The sequence below is a fragment of the Apodemus sylvaticus genome, chromosome 2, assembly GCF_947179515.1.
Source record: "Apodemus sylvaticus chromosome 2, mApoSyl1.1, whole genome shotgun sequence".
Taxonomy (NCBI): domain Eukaryota; kingdom Metazoa; phylum Chordata; class Mammalia; order Rodentia; family Muridae; genus Apodemus; species Apodemus sylvaticus.
In genome coordinates, this window is record NC_067473.1 from 2,467,292 (window position 1) to 2,488,425 (window position 21,134).

The window sequence follows — 21,134 nt, forward strand, 5'->3', positions numbered from 1 at the left end:
ATTGAGTATTTGTTTAGCTGACATATTCTCTACCATTCAGAAGCATGCGTCTATCAGAGATGCCCTTCCTTCCATAATGTATCATGGCAGAGATGGCATTATTGTACAACATCCTAGAAATACTTGAGCTTCTGGTGGCATACTTCATACTGGGAGCTGGCTGCCCCTCCCGGTGCAGGGTTCTTGTGAACCAACTTCAAGATACAAACAAGACCTTCTTGTAAGGATGGTACTCAGAGCTAGAATGCCATTTTTCTAGGTACATAATCCATTTTTTATTTAGACACACATTGGTGGCATGTGTCTGGGGTCCACAGAGGACACAGGGCTTTAGTTTGCTTTGACTTTCTCTATGTGCAGGGGATTTGAATGAACAGCTTCCTGGGCAGACCACCACTGGCCCATTATCTCAGTAAGTTCCTTGCATAAGCTGTTCAGCACAGTAATTGGGAACCATCTAAGAGCTCAGTAAGATGTCATGTATCACACCCTTTCTGGGGTTTCAGCAAAAGAAAACCTGTGACCTTGGTCTAGGGAGACATTAGTATCTTAGTCGCTTAAGTGCTTGCTATGTAAGTGTGAGAGTTCAGACTTAATCTCAACACCCACAAAGAGGCCAGGCATGGTGGTGAGTACACAGGGGCTGAGGAAACCCAGGACTTGGCCAGGCAGCCTGGCTGAATCTATGAGCTCTTGGTTCTACTGAGAAACTCTATCTGAAAACAAAGTGGATGGTGGCCAAGGAAAGATATTCATGCTTGACCTCTGGCCTAATACAAACACACTCATACATGTGCATGCATACTCTGTGAACATACACACACATGCACACACACATGCAGAGGCACACACCCACATACACACATGAGGGGAGGAGGGAGACAAGATGAATTTGAGAACTGTGCAGGTAGCTTTCACGGACCAGACTTACTAACAATGCAGTATACATCGTTATCCAGCCAAGACCTGCTGTTTCTCTCTCATGCCAAGTAAATCAGAGACCAGCTGGCTTAGAGCCCTGGATCTAATGCTGCCATAAACTACATCTGTGTCCATGGAAAGGCAGTATTGGCACAGGATGCCTATGGATCTGCATGTCAGCAACACCTGTCAGGGGCCCTCACAGGGGCCTCCTCCCGTGCACACAGCACATGATTAGCAAGGATGCTGGGAAGGCTAATCATGCCTGCAGATGCTTCTTCCTACTGCTGAGCACCAACTCTTTCCTGATCACATGAACTTCCTCACCTAGGAAACATGTTCTGCTCACATTCTAACACCCTTTGGTCCTGTTTCATTCCACACCTTCCAAGTCTGTTTTGATGTGACTCCAGGAAAGGCCGCTCCCACCTTCCCTGCCTCTGTTGACCCCTTCGTTCTGTCCACCCTGCTCCAACAGGGCACATAGCACCTCTATCATATTCCAAACCATTCCTATGGTCTCTCTCTGCTAGGGCGTGCCATTTCAGAGGCAGGAGCTTGGCCTGTTTTATCCATGCTAGCCTTCCAGCCTCCCCCTCCCTCCCTCTCCCCCTTCCCTCTCTCTCTGTGATGGTGGGATGGTTGTGTGTACCCATGTACATTGGTGTATTTGTCAGGGTACCACGGTATGGGTACCCATGTATCATGATATGGGTACCTGTGTATTAAGGTGTGGGTGCCTATGTACCATGATGTAGACGCCCATGTACCATGCATGTGTGGCGGTCAGGAAACAAGCTCAGGTGTCAGTTTTACCTTCCACCTTGTTTGAGATAGTTTCTGCTCTTTGCCTCTGAGTACCTGGCCCATAAGCTTCAGGGGGTGGGGGTTCTCTTGGCTTCTATCTCATCATCACAGGAACCCTGGGATTACGGATACGCGATACCTCACACACCTGTATGTGGGTTCTGGGATCTGTACTCAGGTCTTTTTGTTTGCACAGTAAGTACCTCATATTTTACCCACTGAGCCATAGCCCATCCCAGTGTTATTTTTAGTGACATGCCTTAAACCAACTATTTTTCTTGACTTCTTTCTTCTTTTTTGATGTCAATGAGGAACTTTTAAGTCAGAAGTGTGTCCTGACACACCACTACTGGTAGCTAGACAGGGTGCTAAATCCAGCCTCCATCACTTAGGGCTCTGCAGGAGTTCAGAAATAGACCACCAAGGTGTCTCATAGACCATCAGGTCTATGAGTTCACTGCAGGTGGACCAAGGGCTCAGAAGAGGCTGCTAATGCTGTTCTGTCGGAAGTCTCAGTCCTCTGCACCAGTACTACTGCAGTGTCCTACCAGGCTACAGTCTTACTTCTCTGCCTGTTTGAGACAGTCTTTGTATGTGACCCTGGCTGGACTCAAATTCCTAATCCTTCTGCCACAGTTCATGGGCCTTAAGGGAGACTATACCACTATGACTCCTAATGATTGTTATAATCACAGAGTAATGCGTTCTCACCCCTCATCAGAGAAGCATCTATTTGCAGTGCCTGGTAATCAACACAGAGCCACAACTGGTCAGAGTGCAGAGAATAAGAGCCTGTTCATCCCTTAATGAGACATCTGTATCACGCCCCTCCTCCCAAGGCTCAGGGGTCATTGAGGAAGAGGAGGTGGAAAGGATGCCGGAGTCCTGGCCGAAGGCTAGCATGGAAGCATGTTTTCTGGATGTACCAGGAGAGCTGCACAACTATCATTCTTGCCTTTGCCTCCCAGACAAAGCTGCATCCCTCCTCGGGCATGTCCTGGGACCCAGAGCTGTGCGCTACCCACTCTCTGTTCACTTGTCCACTCCTGGAACCACTCAATACAGCCTCTATTGTTCTGACTGAGACTTTCAGTCAGTAAATGTGCACAAACAGAACATATTATTTTGGCTTGAACAAATGGTGCCTGCCTTATTAGTAAGGAAAACTCTACTGCCAAGTTACGCTCTTCCATTTCAAATGCAGGCACAGCATGGGGATTATCCTAAACAGGCTTCTGTTTAGGATAAATTTGAATGATGCAAGATTGAAAGGCTCTGAAGAGACAGTAAAGGACGATACTTAAGTTGTGAGAGGGCTGATAACCAGGAAGGAAGCTCCAGAAAAGATAAAGAAGTAGTTTTTGATTAACGAAAAGCAGGTTTGAGTTTATGTGGTGGTTTTGGTTTGTCTCTGGCCCACATTCTCTCAGAGAATTCGAAGTTCTGAGACATTCCACTGAGGGACCCTCAATTGTCACCTAAGTTACAGGTCTGTAAGCATGCCTATGGAGGAGCGTATTGATTAAGTTAATTGAGCTGGGGAGACCTGTCCACTGTGGGTGGCACCATTCCCTGGGCTGGCATCATGTGATTTTTATAAAGAGGAGACAGTAAACTGAGTAGAAAATTTATCTCTCTCTGCTTCTTGCCTATGGATGCCATGAGACTGTCTGCCTCAGGCTCCTGTTACTGCGGCTTACCTGCCATTATGTCTGTAACCTTGGACTGTCAGTCAAAACAAGCCCTTTCTCCCTTATATTACTTTTGCTAAGGTGGTTTTTTTGTTGTTGTTCTTTTTTTGTTTTTTTGAGACAGGGTTTCTCTGTGTAGCCCTGGCTGTTTTGGAACTCACTTTGTAGACCAGGCTGGCCTCGAACTCAGAAATCTGCCTGCCTCTGCCTCCCTAGTGCTGGGATTAAAGGTGTGCACCACCACTGCCCGGCCTAGGTGTTTTTTTAATTAAATTTGTTTGTTTTTATTTTTGAAATGTATTCTTTGAGACTTGTATAGATTATACAATGTATTTCCACCACACCTACCTGATACTCCCCTTAATCCCATGCACCCCCAGTTCTACCTCCACATCTCCCTCCTGCCCAACTTCACATCTCCTTATTTTATTTTTTATATAATTTGCTAAATCCAATTAGTGATACTCACATGCCCTTGAGGGTAGGGCTTCCCACTAGAACATGGGCAACCTCCTGGGGCCACAGCCCTTAAGAAATAGACTTTATCGTGGCAGCAGAAAAAACAACTGCCATAGACATGGGCCACTTGGTCACATGAGTGACAATGCCAGATGCTGCTCATCAGCATATTTATTGGTACTTTATAACGACTTATTTTAATAAGATCATGACAACGGAAGGAAAAAGACCGCATTTTCCTAGTCAGAGGAAAAACCTCTCTGACTCTCACTCAGCATGCCCCATTTACACACTGAAATAAAAAGCCAAGAATATTAGATCAGATGGGATAAACTTTGCACAGCAGAGGACAGTGCACTTATCTGTGTGCAAATTTCTCAGCTAATTACTTCAATCAATTACTCAGACACCACACAAGGTCACTACAGGGTGACCCAGCTGCTGACAATCTGGAGACATGGATGAGGGCACACTCTCAGCTAGGTAAAGACCAGAGCCAAGCAAAAGAGCAGTCCTCAGACCCGTGAAGGTCACTGAGCAGCTCTAGACCAGGTGTTGCACAGCCTCTAGGAGGCCCCTGGTTATGGGATGGGGAGGGTCCTGGGGGTGGGGGAGATATGCAAATGTAAGTGAGCCACAATCAAGTATAGTTCTGAGCTGAGTAACCATATGGCACCAGCAGCATCAGAAGGGCTGAGTGCCACCATATGGCTACCGAGACCATGCCCAGCAGTGCAGTGGTAGGCCTTTGACAGGGAGCCTGTTGTGTTGAGGGTGAAATACGACTCAGCAGAGGAAGAGTTTTAAAAGGCAGACTTGAGATGAAGAAGCACTCAGTAGAGTCAGAGATGTGAAGTGCAGCCTCAGCAATGAAAGGTACCAGGGCCAACTGTTGCAGAACTGAACGACAGCAGCCCAGAGGGTTTCCCCAAAAGATGTTGGCCAGACGGTGATGTAGACACCTGAAACTGTCTGTGCTCTCCAAATTTTGACTTGTGACCCACAGGATGTACTTTTTTAAATTTTATTTCATTCGATATATTTTTATTTACATTTCAAATGATTTCCCCTTTTCTGGTCCCCCACTCCCCAAAATGCACATAAGCCCCCTTCTCTCCCCCTATTCTCCCACCCACCCCTTCCCACTTCCCCGTTCTGGTTTTGCCTTATACTACTACACTGAGTCTTTCCAGAACCAGGGGCCACTCCTCCGTTCTTCTTGTACCTCATTTGATGTGTGGATTGTGTTTTGGGTATTCCAGTTTTCCAGGCTAATATCCACTTATTAGTGAGTGCATACCATGATTGATCTTTTGAGACTGGGTTACCTCACTTAGTATGATGTTCTCCAGCTCCATCCATTTGCCTAAGAATTTCATGAATTCATTGTTTCTAATGGCTGAATAGTACTCCATTGTGTATATATACCACATTTTTTGCATCCATTCTTCTGTTGAGGGATACCTGGGTTCTTTCTAGCTTCTGTATATTATAAATAGGGCTGCTATGAGCATAGTGGAGCATATATCCTTATTACATGCTGGGGAATCCTCTGGGTATATGCCCAGGAGTGGTATAGCAGGATCTTTTAGAAGTGACATGCCCAGTTTTCTGAGGAACTGCCAGACTGATTTCCAGAGTGGTTGTACCAGTTTGCAACCCCACCAGCAGTGGAGGAGTGTTCCTCTTTCTCCACATCCTCGCCAACACCTGCTGTCTCCTGAGTTTTTAATCTTAGCCATTCACAGGAAGTTTTAAAATACACACCATGCATGGGTCTTGCTTGTACTGTCTTAACGTTTGTGAGTTCATAGTGCAGTTCTCTGTTATGCACAGACAACACTGTTTTCTTGGGCTCACTCACTGCTCTGGCTCCAACAGCATTCCTGCTCCTCTCCTGCACTGGTCCCTGGGCACTGGGAGGGAAGTGAGTGTGGATATGAGATACCCACAGCCAAACAGTGCATGAAGCTTGGGGACTCTTATGGAAGAGTAGGAGGAAGGATTACAGGCCTCAAAAAGCAATAGGAACTTGATAGGAAGACCAACAGAGTCAACTAACTTGGACCCTTGGGGTTCTCAGAGTTTGAATCACCAACCAAAGAACAAACAGGGCTGGACTTAGGCCTCCCCACACATATGTAACAGATGTGCAGCTTGGCCTTCATGTGGGTTCAGAACAACTGGAACAGGGCCTATTCAAAAAGCTGCCGACTGTACGGGGGAAATGTTCTATTAGTGGGGCTTGATTGTCTGGTCTCAGTGGGAGAGGAAGTGCCTAGCCTAGCAGAGACTTGAAGTGCTAGGGTGGAGAGATACCCACCGGGCCCCTACCTTCTCAGATAAGAAGGGGAAGAGAAGAAGGATTGTAAGAAGAGGGTGACCAGGAGGGGGGAAATGAGTGTGATATAAATAAAAAAATAAAATAAAATAAAAAGCAAAAACCCTTGAAAGTACAAGATTTTGAAGAACTAAAAAAAATGATAAATTTAAAATGTAGGCACATGGAAGAGTCTACCCTCCTGTGAGAAAAGTCTGTGTAGCTTCCTGCATAACTTCTTTGAGCACATTCACTCACTACCCAGTGGAGCAGGGGGATGCTAGGTTGGATGGGATGTATGGAAAGACGCTGCAAAAGTTGGTGAACCTGTGCCACTGTCCCGCCATTTCCCCACTTGGTGAAAAGAGTAAAATAAAACCCAGCCAACAAGCCTAGGACCAGCATGCCCGGCGGACAGTTCACACTGACGTGGGGGGGAGTGGGTCATGCCGGCGGACAGTTCACACTGACGTGGGGGGAGTGGCTCATGCAGGCGGACAGTTCACAGTGCCGTGGGGGGGGAGTGGCTCATGTAGGCGGACAGTTCACACTGACGTGGGGGGAAGTGGCTCATGCCGGCGGACAGTTCACACTGCCGTGGGGGGAGTGGCTCATGCAGGTGGACAGTTCACACTGACGTGGGGGAAGTGGCTCATGCCGGCAGGTTTCAGTGGCCAGAGTCTGGCTTGACAAATAGCTTTGCAAGAATGGAGCAATCCATTCATTCCAGTTTAATGAGCCTTCTGCTCATTAGTGAATGGAACATTCATCACCAGCGCGTGGGTAACTGTGTATGTCATGATCATGAAATAAATGCCAGAGGCAGGTTTTACCTGTAGACACCGAGGACGGAAACACGATTACATTAAAAGCCCAGATTCTGATTTAATGAGACCATGTCTTAGGAACACACAAATGATTAGTTCAGCAAGGCTCATAGACATTTGGTTTCCAGGAAGAGGCTGGCTCCCTTAACTTGCTGATCATCCCTAAGGTCAGAAGGAGCACAGAGCCCAGTATAACCCGCTGGATGAAGTCCCAGAATGCATCAGCCATAGGCCATCAAAGATGAGAAGAGTCTCGGTCACGAGAAACCTAAGTTAAGGGCTACTCCTTTCTGTAGGGGCTGGGAGAAACTTTAAATGCAAGGGCATCGAGGTGCACATTCCACCCAGAAGTTTGCCATAGTGCCTGTCAAGGATGCATGGAGAAAATGAAGTTATCTTGTCTCCTTGTCAAGATTTACAGGGGTCCATTGCAGTCAATGAGGTGCCATTCCTTCTTGATGGCGACAGCTCTGAGGTGCCCTGGAGTGGATCAGGATGAAGAGAAGATATTTCACCAGGGTTGGTAAGGCATGTCTCCTGCATCACCTAATGCCTGTGCTCTGCAGGGCATGTGATGTAAGGCTCGCTCTGTGGCTCTCCAGTCTGACACCACCCACAGCTGCTCCATTATTATCTAGGTGACTACATGTGCCCGGACAGTCTAAGCACTTAATACCTGTCCCCTCTACAGATGCAGGTACACATGTATTCCCTCAACAAGGCCCAGTGCCTCAGGACTTGCTCCTTGCTGTGTCTGGAAGAGATCCACTTGTATGTGGCAAGCAGTCAGTCTTGACTTGCCCCTGTTGACTCCTGCCATAAATCTCTACAAGGCAGCCAGAAGAGAGCTGAGTGATGGCCCTGGGCAGAATGGGGGGCTCTTGGCCTGACTTTTCCCTTACTAAGACAGAGCTGCGAAGGCATCATCTTCTACTTTACAGATGTGCTTCTTACTTTTGGGACAGGGTCATATTACTGTGTAGCCCTGGTTGATGTTGAAATCATGACCAGCCTCCTGAAGGCTGGGAGTACAGAGCTGTGCCACCATGGTGGCAATAGAACTTTCTGGGCTTCACTTTCCTTATCTGTACAGAGGCAAATGACTGAGTCATTTTAGAAAGGCCCTTTTCACTTCTATGAGGGTGTTTGGCTTAAGACAGAGGAGGCTGCTGGGAAATAAAACCCAGAATGCTCTCTAGGGAGAAGGCCAAGCTTAAGCTACACCTGCACACCGCAGATTGATGACTCCAATGCAGGCACATGGCATGCTGAATCGTTCCTATCAGCGTCATCTGGGTACGGCTCCATGGGGTACAAAAGGAGGGACCAGAGCTGTAACCAGAATAGGTGAGAGGTGGAAAGCCCGAGTATCAGTGGCATCTTCCCCAGTGGCCTGGCCCCTGTAAGTGTCACCACTTGCTCAATATCACATCATTGCAAGCACCAGCCATGTCTGGTCCTTCTGAGAGAGCCACAGCCCCACAGAGGTGCTCCGGGAAACCTTCTCTCTCCATAGAAAAGAAGCCCCATGACCCACGGGGCTGGGGCAGCTGCAGAGTACAACGCAGGGAAAGGAAGAGAGCAGAGCAGACACTGGTGGTGAGAAGTGTCCTCCGAGTCAGGGACCACACCTGTGGAGGGGCCTGCTCCACAGCGCCTTCTGATTGGGCTTTGCTTGCCCGCCCCAGAGACTGTGTATTTCTCTAAGATGCTGGGAGGATAAACCCCGTCTCACCAGCTACCTTAAGCGGCTACCTTCTCAGCACCTCAACTCCAGCTTGTCTGCCTCAGGATGGCGATCAACCTTCTTCCTGTGGAGTGTCAGGCCATTCCAAGTGCTGGCTTCCAGCCTCCAGCCTCTGCAGGTTTAGGTCACTGGCTCAGCTTCCCTCTCCTGTCTCTCTGGTTTTTGGCATGGTTTCCCTGTCTCGTTAGGCTTTCTGCATGAGAGATTCTGCAGCTGGAGCAAGGTGGGATAATCAATAAAAGCCACTGAACTGTTGACACATTTAATCCAGTTTAATCTGATTTTGCATGTGACACCAAATGGCAGGTAACTTCTTATGGAGATATATCGAATGTCCTGAGTGTGAACACACAACACTACTGAAGAAACCTGAGACCTCCCTCAGAGTTGAATGTGAAGATGCTCCCTTTGAAGCTGGCCCCGGAAATTCAGATACCATCTCTAGTTATTCATATGCCATTCTAAGAAAGGCCGAACTGCAGGGACCGAGCAAAGCCAGCAGCTGCCAAGGCTGTGAGGATAGAAAGGCCTGCAGCATCAGCCCAGGGAGGTTTCAAGATCAGCAAGGCCTTTCAGGACCCTGATCTGCGGTCTTGATTACATAGTTCATATAGGTTTTAAAACTCATAGAACTGGAACAGACACAAAACTTATCATCATTAGAAGAAGAGGAAGAAATTCGATTTGTACTACATTATATCAGAATATGTTTCTTAGTTGAAAGCAAAGATAGCATTCCCAAAGATGGCAGTCCAGCAGGTGGTTGGCACCATGACAATGGCTGGCAGGAGTGGCGTGTGCATCTGGTGCATTCTGAGCTGTCAGGATTGGCTGTGAGGTAGATCCTTGCCTGTGTGCCTTATCCAAAGCCCATCTGATTACAGAAATTAATAAACCCCAGAAGCTGCAAGCATTTCCAGCCATAGCAGGCTTTCTGAACAGCCTGGGCCAAGACTCTCTTCATGTTGACTCTCTTGCCCTGGGAGGGGCCAGCAGGAGTGACATGGGCAATCCTACTATGCAACTCTGTGTGTGTGTGTGTGTGTGTGTGTGTCCTGCAGGAATCAATCAGAGCAAGGTGCATGCTGGGCTCTGAAGAGTCCTTTGTGTTGTCAGGCTGTTTCCTTTAAGCCAAACTGCTGCTCTCTTCATGACACCAGCAGTATCCTCTTATCAGAGTCCCTCACAATTGGGCATGTGGACTCTAGACATTCCCTTCTGGAAGGAGTAGTGTGGAGGGTCAATGGACTTGTACCTAGGGCCTGTCTGGCACCCCCTTCTTGCCATTTGTCTGAGATTTTGTTCTAAAATTGTGAGTGATCTCTGGGCCGAAGTGCATAGATGGGGAGACTAGAGGAAGGGGACCCCATTTGTACATCTCTAGAGAACAGTCATCCATTCTAGTGAAGACTTTCTAATTCAGATGTTTTGGGGTGACCCTTGAGCCAGTTGGGGACCCCTTATGCATGTGAGCAAGTCGCATAAAGCCACTGACTCCCAGGGTTAATTCTGGTAGAATGAAAGTCTGCTTGTTATTATTATTCTGGCCATGTGCCCCAGGAGAGGAACTTTAGCAACACTTGGGATAGAGACCCAAGGGGTGTGAAACCTTCCCACACCTGTGTGGTCAGGGAAGGCTCTCTGTTGAGGGGACCCGAGGGGGTGGGGAAGATTGTGAGACTGGTAAATGGGACTAGGGAGTGGAGGAGGCAGAGTGCTGTTGAGGCCATGGGAGGAGTTCCACTGTGCCTGGAGCCACCCCAGGCTGAAAGGAGATGTCAGGAACCTGGAGTCTGGAACCATAGCAAGGGCACTGCACAGAGGCCTGACCTGTTGCCTCATTGCCATGCCGATTCTTGTGTCTTAAACTTTGAAGCACATACAACCTATGTGTCTGTCTGTCCTTCCTGCACGGTAGGATCGGGCAGGGCCTGAGAGTCAGCTCAGGGGAGAGTTCCTTCTGGGTGCTTCTGCCCCATTGCCAGCACTCTGTGCAGGGGCTGCAGCAGTTGATAAAATGGAGCAGGAGCAGTCCATACTTGAGAAGAGAATCTCACCTCACCTGAACCTGTGAGGAAGATCCACCAACTAGGGACAGCATGGAGTCTTGGCTGAGGAGGTGAAAGGGGCAGCCGGAGAAAACTGAGCATGTAGACAAGATGCCCAGGGAGCCAAGGGACCTCAGTTCTGCCATGAGGCCATGGGGTACGGTGGAAGCCGTGAATCTAGGGACAAAGGGTCTGCTGGTAGTTACTGCTCGCTTCCCTGTAGTGAAGGGGAGAGTGCAGAGGTCTGCTGATCCAGCTCAGATCAGCATGGTGCCGGAGAGATGACTCACACCTTAGCCTCCGCCTGTGCTGGACATCACTAGCCTCCTCAAGACACAGCATCTTCCTCTGTAAACAGAGACAAAAGGAGGCCATGCCCTAGCTGTCAAGAGTCCTGGGTCTCAGCGGTGGAGGGGTCAGTAGAGACAGAAAGAAGGAGTTGAGTCCATCTGCTTCTGTTCTCAGCAGTTTGGCCATGAGGGAGAGGAGGAGAGAACTGTGGGTGGAGGCAGAGTGCCTCCATCTTCAGTCTGCTTCACAGTGGAGGGGCCTGAGCACCTTGAATGTTTGAGAGAGGCAGCTGAGTGGAGAAACAGCTGGTAACATGGCTGGGAACCCTTCAAGTCCACAGCATAGTCAAAGCACGGGCAGGAGAAGATTGTGAGGAACGGTCTAGCCCTAGCTACTGCTCTTTGACCACACATAATCTCTGAGTCTATCCCACGGCAGCTGGATATCCACCCACCCAGTCAAGAATTCCAGCACTGTCATGTCTCCTCACTCTACGCTTGTAAAAGTATAAAAGGGGGACCATGAGGGGAGAAGTGATCTTAGCGAGAAGGGATGGTAGGACAGAGGCAGGGATTCACATGACATGGCAGCAGAGAGGCATCTGGGAAAAGAGTGGGGGTCAGCACGAGGTAATGGGGTGGGTCTAGCGGGGAGAGGAAAGGGGACAGGGTTTAGTGACAGATGCATGAAGACACTATTTGTGACCTGTTGTTTTGTATGCTAACTTTAGTATTAACAATAAACACTGTTGTTCTTCTTTTGATAATGGGTGTCTCTGGCAGCTGGCAGCAGTCAGAAATCATGGAGAATGCCCTGTGCTGTGGGCAGGGAGGTGAGGTGCCACAGAGTCACAGCCACACCTCAGCATGGTTCCTGCTCCCCTTGCTCTGTGCATTCCAAAGAATAATGTTTTCCAATGTGTGTTTCCTTCATTACATAGCAGACTGTTGGACGATCAGCAAGCTCATCTCCTTTTCTTCCTTCAGTGAGAAGCTCTGTGCTCCCAGACACACACACACACACACAGACACAGACACACAGACACAGACCACACAAACACATAGAGACACACACAGAAATACACACAGACACACATACATATAGACATACACACAGAGACAAACACAGGCACAGACATACACACATACAGACACATACACAGATACACACAGAGACATACACACAGATACACACATACAGACACACAGAGACATACACAAGACACACACAGTCACAGACACACAGACACACACAGACATATACATAGACACACACAGAGACACACACCCACACAGACACACACAGACACATACACACACACATAGAAAATTAGACACACACAGACAGACACACACACAGACACACAGATACATACATAGACACACACCAGACACACAGAGACATAGCCACATACATGCACATGTATACAGACACACATAGATACACAGACATACATAGACATACACACAGACTCACACACATACACATGTACACAGACACACACAGACACACATAGATACATAGACACAAAGACACCCACACAGACACACAGACACACAGACACACACACACACACACACACACACACACACACACACACCTGTGAGACCTGAGAGTGAAGCCTTGTAGCCATGTAAGTAGGTACTGTGGATCCTGTCAGACTATACCCATCTATCTAGCAGTGGCTGGCAAGACGCTGAGGGGCCCAAGGAGACGTGATTTAGGGATTGTTCAGGCAATTCAACACTTGCTCAGTCATTTCTAGAGACTCAAAAGCTATAGCAATGGACTTGGCCCAAAATGTCACCACAGCAGCTATAGCAGGAATGTCTGCCAAGCTGCAGCACTCCGGGCATTAGCACACAGAACCTGCCAGAACACGGCCGGTGGCTCCATCGTTCATGTTCAGGCTTTTGATAATAAAAAAAAGTCAGGAATAAAGGAAGCCATGAGGTAGAAACGTTGCCTTCTGAGAGATGAAAACCTCTGCTCTGTGAAGGAAGAAAGTGAAAGGCACTTGCCATTGATGTCGTGAGGGCCAGAAACTAAAGATCTCAGTGTCTTCCTGGGGAACACACCCAGGACGAGGTGGGAATCGACAGGTTTTGAAAGTCTGTCTGCTACTACTGAAGTCCTTCTGGTTGCCTAGATGAAAATCAAGCACGTGCTCTAGAGTGTTTCTGGCTGTTTAATATTATTCGTGTTAAGTGGACAGCCTTGTCCTATACCCATGAGGCTTCAGACAGCCTCTTACTTAAACATTCTGCTAAATCATTTCTGTGACACAGTGGGGGTTGAATCACAAGGGAAGTCTTTCCTAACCCACCATGTTTACTAATCCTTTTCAGAAGTGTGAAAATCTCCAGCCACAAGGTAGAGATAATCATCCACAATAAGTTTCCAAGTCCTAATCATTTGTTCAGATGGCCAGGGTAGCTTGTTCCATATTAATCAGCCTGGAGTCTCTGCCAATAATTGCTGTTAACAGCTCACCCTCAATCACAGTCTGCAGAATGTGAAATAAAGGACAAATATTTTCGGAAGGATTTGAATCTTTCTGCTCCTTGCTACACTACAGTGATGGGCATTCACAATAAAGACAATTAAGTGTGCTCTACGTGATGTCTGGCCATGTCACTCAGCAAACCTGTGACTCACCTCATTTACATTTCTTCATTTCTTTTTATCACCATTTACATAAACTTTACTTTTTACATTAAGTCATGCAGAGTCTCCCTCCCAGCTGGTGGTCTTTAAGAATGATTATTGTTATGCTGTCACAGTCATGGCCTGTGCACCCTGACCCATTGACACTGTTCCTCACTTCACACACACCTGTTGCTTCTGTGGCTGTATGTTCTAGGAATGCTGACGCTTCCATGCCATGATCCAGAATCCAGGCCCTCAGGGAGTCACTCTGCTCCCTCTGGGAACCCTTCTAGGTCATCTTCTACAGTGGGGCTGTCTCTAATTCTCTAGTCCCATTTCCCCCAAAGCCCCCCTGCATGTATCCCACAGGAGGGTCCACCCCTTTCCGGGAAGCTGGTTAATACCGATTAGCTCCTTGATCCTTCCCTTCTTGGCCCATTTCTTTTATTATTCACACCACAATGTCTGCTCAATGTACCATCCATGCATTTATTTTCTGATGACTGCTATGTCCTTCCGCCACATGTGCACATGCTTCCTCACCTCATACATCCATGTTTGCTGTCCACACACTGCTCACATGCTCTAAGAAATGGAACCATGCTAGATGGTCATGCTCAGATAAAAGCAGAAACAGATGGTGTGTGTGCACCATTGAACTATGTTTGGCTACAAAGAAAGTCATGGCATTTTTCAGGAAAAGGGATGGAATTGGAGATTATTATGTTAAATGTAGCCCACCAGCCCAAAGCAACAAACACCACATGTTTTCATGTTTCCTCTGATGCGAGATCCTAGATTCAACACACACACACACACACACACACACACAAACACACACACGGAGGAGATGAGGTCATAAAACTAGAAATATGACCATGAGAGCAGAAAAAGCAATCTTATGAGAGAGAGAAAAGAGGACCAGGCAGGAGAGCTGGGCTAGGGAGGAGGACCCACAAGGGCTAGGGAGGAGGGAGGACCCACAAGAACAATGTACCTGCGAAAATGCTGTAATCAAACTCGGTACTGTGTAAGAAAATACAAAGTAAAGCTAAATTCAACCCTTCACCCAACAAAAGCTGCTAACAAAAGTTGGCTGGAAGGCGAGGCAGAAAGGGAATGTGGGTATGGATGGGTACAGTTCCAGGGAGTCCTGTAGCTACTCCTCCAGAACAGCAGGAGAGTCACTTAACGGCAATCTCCCCTCCTCCCATTGCAGGGGATGCTGGGTAATCAAGGTTAGCTAGGCAGGCTAAGGACTTACTGCAGGTATGGACTGTTGAGTCCTCATTTGGGAAACATGCAAGTCCAAAGTTAGCCATAGTAAAAAGAAATAATGCACAAGGAACTCATTTAACAGGGGCCATGTTGGCTAGCTGCTCATGAAGGAGGACATAGAAATTACTCAGCAGTCTTCCTCTGTCTCCCTCTTCTTCCTTCTCCTTCCCTCTCCCTCCCTCTTTCTCTTCCCCCTCTCCTTTCTCCTCCCCTCCCCCATGTGTGTTTGTGTTTGTGTGTGTGTTTGTACATGAGTATGGTGTCCAAAGAGGCTAGAAGAAGAAGTCAGTAAAGGAGGTGAGGGGGAGTTATAGCTATTGGGAGTCATGTGATGTGGGTGGTAGGAACCAAACTCAGATCCTCTGAGAATACAGTATGCATTCTTAGCCACTGAGCAATCGCTCCAGTCCTTGTGTTCTTGAAAAAATAGCAACACACACACACACACACACACACACACACACACACGCATAATGATTATATACATACATACATATCCCAAACCAAAGATGTGCATGGAAGACCATGGAATTTAGATGGAATTAATTTCACCAAGTATGTTGATTGTATTTGAGTGCCTTCCAGCTTTATATAAATAATATATTCAAATTCCTCCAGATGGTAAATTTGGCTACATTAACTAACAAAGTACAGGAGAAAGATAGATTCTCTTTTTTCTCAAATAGAAAATTTGTTTCACTCCTGCAATGCACAGCTCAGCATCAAAATGTCTTTCCCCTGGAGAAAGATGAGTTTTTAAGGAGAGAAACAAGCGATGACAAGCTGTGCACACTCTTCTCCTATGACGAAGAAACTGCAGAGGAGGCCCCTTTTCTCTGAGGAAGCTTTCATGGCGCCACTCCCCCTCCATGGAGGAAGCTGTACAACACACCATGTGCTGAGCAGAAAGCTGTAGATGGCACCTTACACTTCTCTGCCCTCTGAGGAGAAAGCTTACACAGCACCATCTTCCCTCTGAGAAGGAAGCTCTACACAGCTTGCTCTCTCTTCTGAGGCAGAAGCTGTGAATGGTACCTCACAGCCGGAAGAAGCTGTACCGGACACCTATGATCTCTGAGGAGAGTGTTTATATCACACCATAACTCATCTGAGGGAGGAGCTGTTCACAGCACACCACATGCTCTGAGGAGAGAGAAGGGCAGTCATCTCACTGCTCTTCCCTCTGAGGAAGAAGCCATACATGGTTCTTTTCACTCTTCTTCCCTGAAGAAGAGACTGTACAGGGCGCCTCTGCTGTGGGAAGGAAGCTTACATAGCACATCCTCTCTGTGAGGGCGAAGGTGGCTAACATGTCTCCCTCCTCCTCTGAGGAAGAGGTGGCCTCTATAGTCTGAGGAGGCAGCTGTGTACCTTATGCTCTTCTGAGGTGAGAGATATCCATGGTACCTTGCACCATACCCCCCACCCTGAGACAGAACCTCTTAGGGGCGAAGGATCTTCTACTTTCCTGTCCCATCACCAGTATCTGTGACCCAACTGAGAAAAGGGCAGATGATCAAATATCTGTTACTTGGCTAAAAACCAGCATAGGAAATATTTTAAGAAGTAGAGAATCAAGATTGTCTCCCAGGAAGGACAATTACCTGGAGCTGCTCAAGCCTCACAGGTCAGTTTCCGGCTTCCGTGCCAATGCCCATAGGGCTTGTTGGAGATGGCCAGGAGACGTATGGCTGAGTAATGACCCTGGCTATGAGTCTAAAAGTCATCTTTACAAACTACCACCTGGGCGTAGCAAAGCCTCGATTGCTGCCCCAGCCGGCCAGGGGCCATCGGTAAATATGAACATAAACTATGGGGCTATTTCCCTTCTGAGTGCATAACATAAAATTCTTTAAGAAAGGAAGCAGCCAACCCAAGGAAACCTACTGTAAATTTATTGCTAAACTTTAGGTTTGAGTAGTAAAATTATCACATATAAAAATTGCTTTTTCATTAGGATTCTCAAGAGAACTCCGGTCCTGAGGGTCTGTGTAGCATCTCTATTATACTGGTCATGAATAAACGCCAACAGTGAGACACTGGACACAGGTGACACAGGACAGAGGGGCACTGCCTAGTAAGGCCAGCGTTAGGCTCCTCCCATGCCACTTAGGGAACCTGTGTGAGATCCAGGCATGGTGGTTGCTAACCCATATTGGTTTACAAACTGCTCCTGAGTTACTAATGAATAACGGGTCTCCCTTCTCCAATAAACGTGAATGTTTTCCCTCTGGACCTGCTCAGTCCCTGTCATGCAAGCATCTGAAGAAGAGTGAAGGGTTTTCCTGACACTGCTCCCAGAGCAGAGTGCACAAGACCATGCTGGACTCACTTTCCTGCTTCCGTGACTTTTTAGTGCGTTTGGGAGGCATGTGAGAAAGAAGGCTGAGGAGACATAACTGTAACTGCAAGGGGCTAGCTCTATAATGGCTCTAGAGACTTGTCAATCCACACTTCTCAGGGTAGGCTTGACCTGGCAAACGACCTGTGCTAACAAGGGGTCGGGGAGTCCACAATGGATCAGAAATGTTGCCTGGCACCATGCGGTCGGTACTCTTCTTGCCCTGAGGGACAAGCCACACATTTTATACTGTCTTTGGGGAGATACTGAGGACATTCTATGTCCCAGAGTCCATGAGGGACCCTTCAGTCCCCAGAAACTGAGCCCTGTAAATATCCATGTGAAGGAACTTGGGAATGACCATTCCTCACCAGAGTCTGAAGGCAAGTTTGAGCCCAGATGATGATGGTGGTGGTGGTGGTGGTGGTGGTTTTTGAGATTGGGTCCTGAGCTATATAACTCATTATGCAACTCCGTGCTTGCATAATAACAAACTCAAAGGAGATGAGTTATTTATTAATGATTCAGATGTAGTATGCAAAGCAACCTGATTAAACAACCCCCCCCTGCCTGGATTCCACACAGATTTAATAAATGGGTGGACAGAACCTAACACAGATCTCCAGAGGCAGAGTTCCTCTGTCCTGCTGTCTCACTGTTGTTGTGTGTACTCATGTTCAGGAGAGTAAGGATGCTACACAGACCCTCAGACCCTCAGAATGATAGTACTGGACTCACGACAGTCCTCCTGCCTCAGCCTTTCAAGTTCTGGGATTATAGGTCTGCCATGAAACAATATCCAGCCAACCTGAGTCCTGATCAGAGATAATGGATGCTGTTGCTTTAAGCCATTGAGTGTTGGGTCTCCTGTAACTGACTCAATCGGTGACTGAGTGATAGGACTTTTATTTAGACCATATTTTACACAAAATGCTATTTGGGACAGAATGCTGTCCATGGGCTTTTAAAACAGCACTTTTCATTATCATCTTTAAACATGAAAGTCAAATTATTTACAAAAATCCAAGGCTTTCTCAGAAAGTGTTATCTAAGGAAGAATCTTTTGTAGATATAAATTTTCTTTCCTCTCACAAACATACCTATATTTTGAAATGATCTAAGATATTACAGTTTCAATTACTTTTTCACTTCTCCTGCAGAGTTTAGGACATGTGTTATGGATACCAGCTGGTCTCTGCATGAAGGGTCGCACCAATGGAGCATGTTAGTTTTAAAGCAGTGTTTACTTATGGGAGGTTGTATAACTTTCAAACCACAAATTAAAAGCTACTACTTTCCTGGCATGCCTTAGTTCTGAGAGAATTCTCCAAAAGGAGTGTCCTAAGGCATGACATGACGTTCTTTCTGTTTCTGAAACAGGACTCATGCGACAAACATTAGCTTTTTGAGTCAGGAAAAATATTTAGGGAAGATATGAGATGGTAAGAATAGTAAATAGATAAACTTTGTAGCTAGGTTCACTTGTATAGAAACTCAATCCCTCACATTCCAGGCACACTGCTCATGAACCCACAGATACTTTATGTCTGGAAAACTGGAAGAACATGACTGAGTTTATTCTCTCACAGAGACTTGATGACTCAGGTTTTTTATGGGGATGTGGGCATGGAGTCCCAATCCTAACCTCTTTGTATCTGATGTCTATTGGGAGGGTGATGGGTTTCCTATAGAATGACACAGGATATGTCAACCACACTAGGCAGGCCTCATGCTTGGGTTTAGATGGCCAAGAAAAAATGGACTCCTATACTTTTGTGTGTGCTTTTTTTGCTTTGCATTTTCCTGAGAGAGAGTGTGTATGAAGTTGGGTAGATGGGGTGGTGAGAGAGATTTGGAAGATGAGTAGGTGGAAGAAACGCAATCAGATGTATGAAAAAATAATAAAAACACTATATTAAAAATAAAAAAATGCCTCGTCTGGAGATGCTGTGTGCCCTGGGGACACCAAACCTTTCAATGTGTACTGTAGTGAAGAAGCTCCCCTTAATTACAGCTCTTGGCTTTCCTTGTGAGTTCTTTTACTTTATTAGTAAATTAATCATTATATTATTAACCTAACCCTCTTCATAATAATTGCTAAGCACAGTTTAGGAAGCCTTGTTCCATCCTGCTACTCCATCATTACAAGGCAGGACTTTCCCCTTCAAAGCACCTCCTTTTCTAGAAATGTTTACAAGTTTGTTCATCTGGTTAGGAGGTCAGGCTTCCTACCTCCCACCAGATGGACAGGCAGGATCCCTGTGTAGCCCCTTTCAGAAGCAGAAGGGATTCTGGAAATCTGTGCTTATAATAACAGCTGAGTGGGAAGGGTCACATCAAGGGTCTCAACTGTAGCTAGTGTTCTACATGGTAGAAACTCATGTTGGGTAAAATCATCTTTACCAAATGACTGTCAGTTGTGATGGGATCCCAGGGTGGCCTTTCAAAAAGAGTCTCGGGGCAGAGGAGAGAAGTTGGCAGAGCATCCCACTATGCACAGATACAGGGAACCAATCATAAGGGTTCTCCTCTCCAGGGTGCACCTGGAGGAATGCTCTTCCAGAACCTTCTGAAGAACAAATACACAAGCCTTTGCTTTGAAGGATTCTGGGGAAGGGCATGCTGGACCCCACTGTTGTTAGTGTAGTGATCCCACTATTAGTGTAGTGATCCCACTATTAGTGTAGTGATCCCACTATTAGTGTAGTGATCCCACTATTAGTGTAGTGATCCCACTGTTGTTAGTGTAGTGACCCCACTGTTGTTAGTGTAGTGATCCCACTATAGTTAATGTAGTGATCCTACTGTTGTTAGTGTAGTGATCCCACTATAGTTAATGTAGTGATCTCACTGTTGTGAGTGTAGTGATCCCACTGTTGTTAGTGTAGTGATCCCACTATAGTTAATGTAGTGATCTCACTGATGTTAGTGTAGTGATCCCACTGTTGTTAGTGTAGTTATCCCACTATAGTTAATGTAGTGATCTCACTGTTGTGAGTGTAGTGATCCCACTATAGTCAATGTAGTGATCCTACTGTTGTTAGTGTAGTTATCCCACTATAGTTAATGTAGTTATCCCACTCTTAGTGTAGTGATTCTACTACTTAGTGTAGTGACCTTGCTGTTGAAGTGTAATAATCCCACTGTTCTGAGTGTAGTGATCCCACTGTTGTTAGTGTAGTTATCCCAGTGTTGTGAGTATAGTTATCCCAATTTTGTGATTGTAGTGATCCTACTGTTGTTAGTGTAGTGATCCCACTGTGGTTAATGTAGTGATCCCACTATTAGTGTAGTGATCCCACTGTGATTAGTGCAGTGATCCCATTGTTGGTTGATGTAGTGATCCCACTGTTGTTAATTTAGTGACCCTAATGTTGTTAGTGTAGTTATCCCACTGTTGTGAGTCTAGTTATCCCACTGTTGTTAGTGTAGCGATCCCACTGTTGTTAGTGTAGTGATCCCACTGTTGTTAGTGTAGTGATACCACTGTTGTTAGTGTAGTGATCCCACTGTTGTTAGTATAGTGATCCCACTGTTGTTAGTATAGTGATCCCACTGTTGGCTGATGTAATGATCCCACTGTTGTTAATCTAGTAATCTCACTGTTGTTAATGAGGTGATCCCACTGTTGGCTGACACAGTGATTACATTATTAAAGAGAAATTCAACCTGGAGCTGCAAATCCAGAGTCCTTCATGTATCCTTCCACACTAACTCCATCTCTGAAAGTTTTGGGGAACAGTGAAGGGAGCTCA

General features: G+C 46.6%; 1 protein-coding gene across 2 annotated transcripts in view; it reads right to left on the reverse strand.

Moving 5' to 3' along the window:
• Dpp6 (dipeptidyl peptidase like 6) overlaps nt 1–21,134 on the reverse strand; it is a 659,720-nt gene that overhangs the window by 233,485 nt on the left and 405,101 nt on the right. The window lies entirely within an intron of this gene.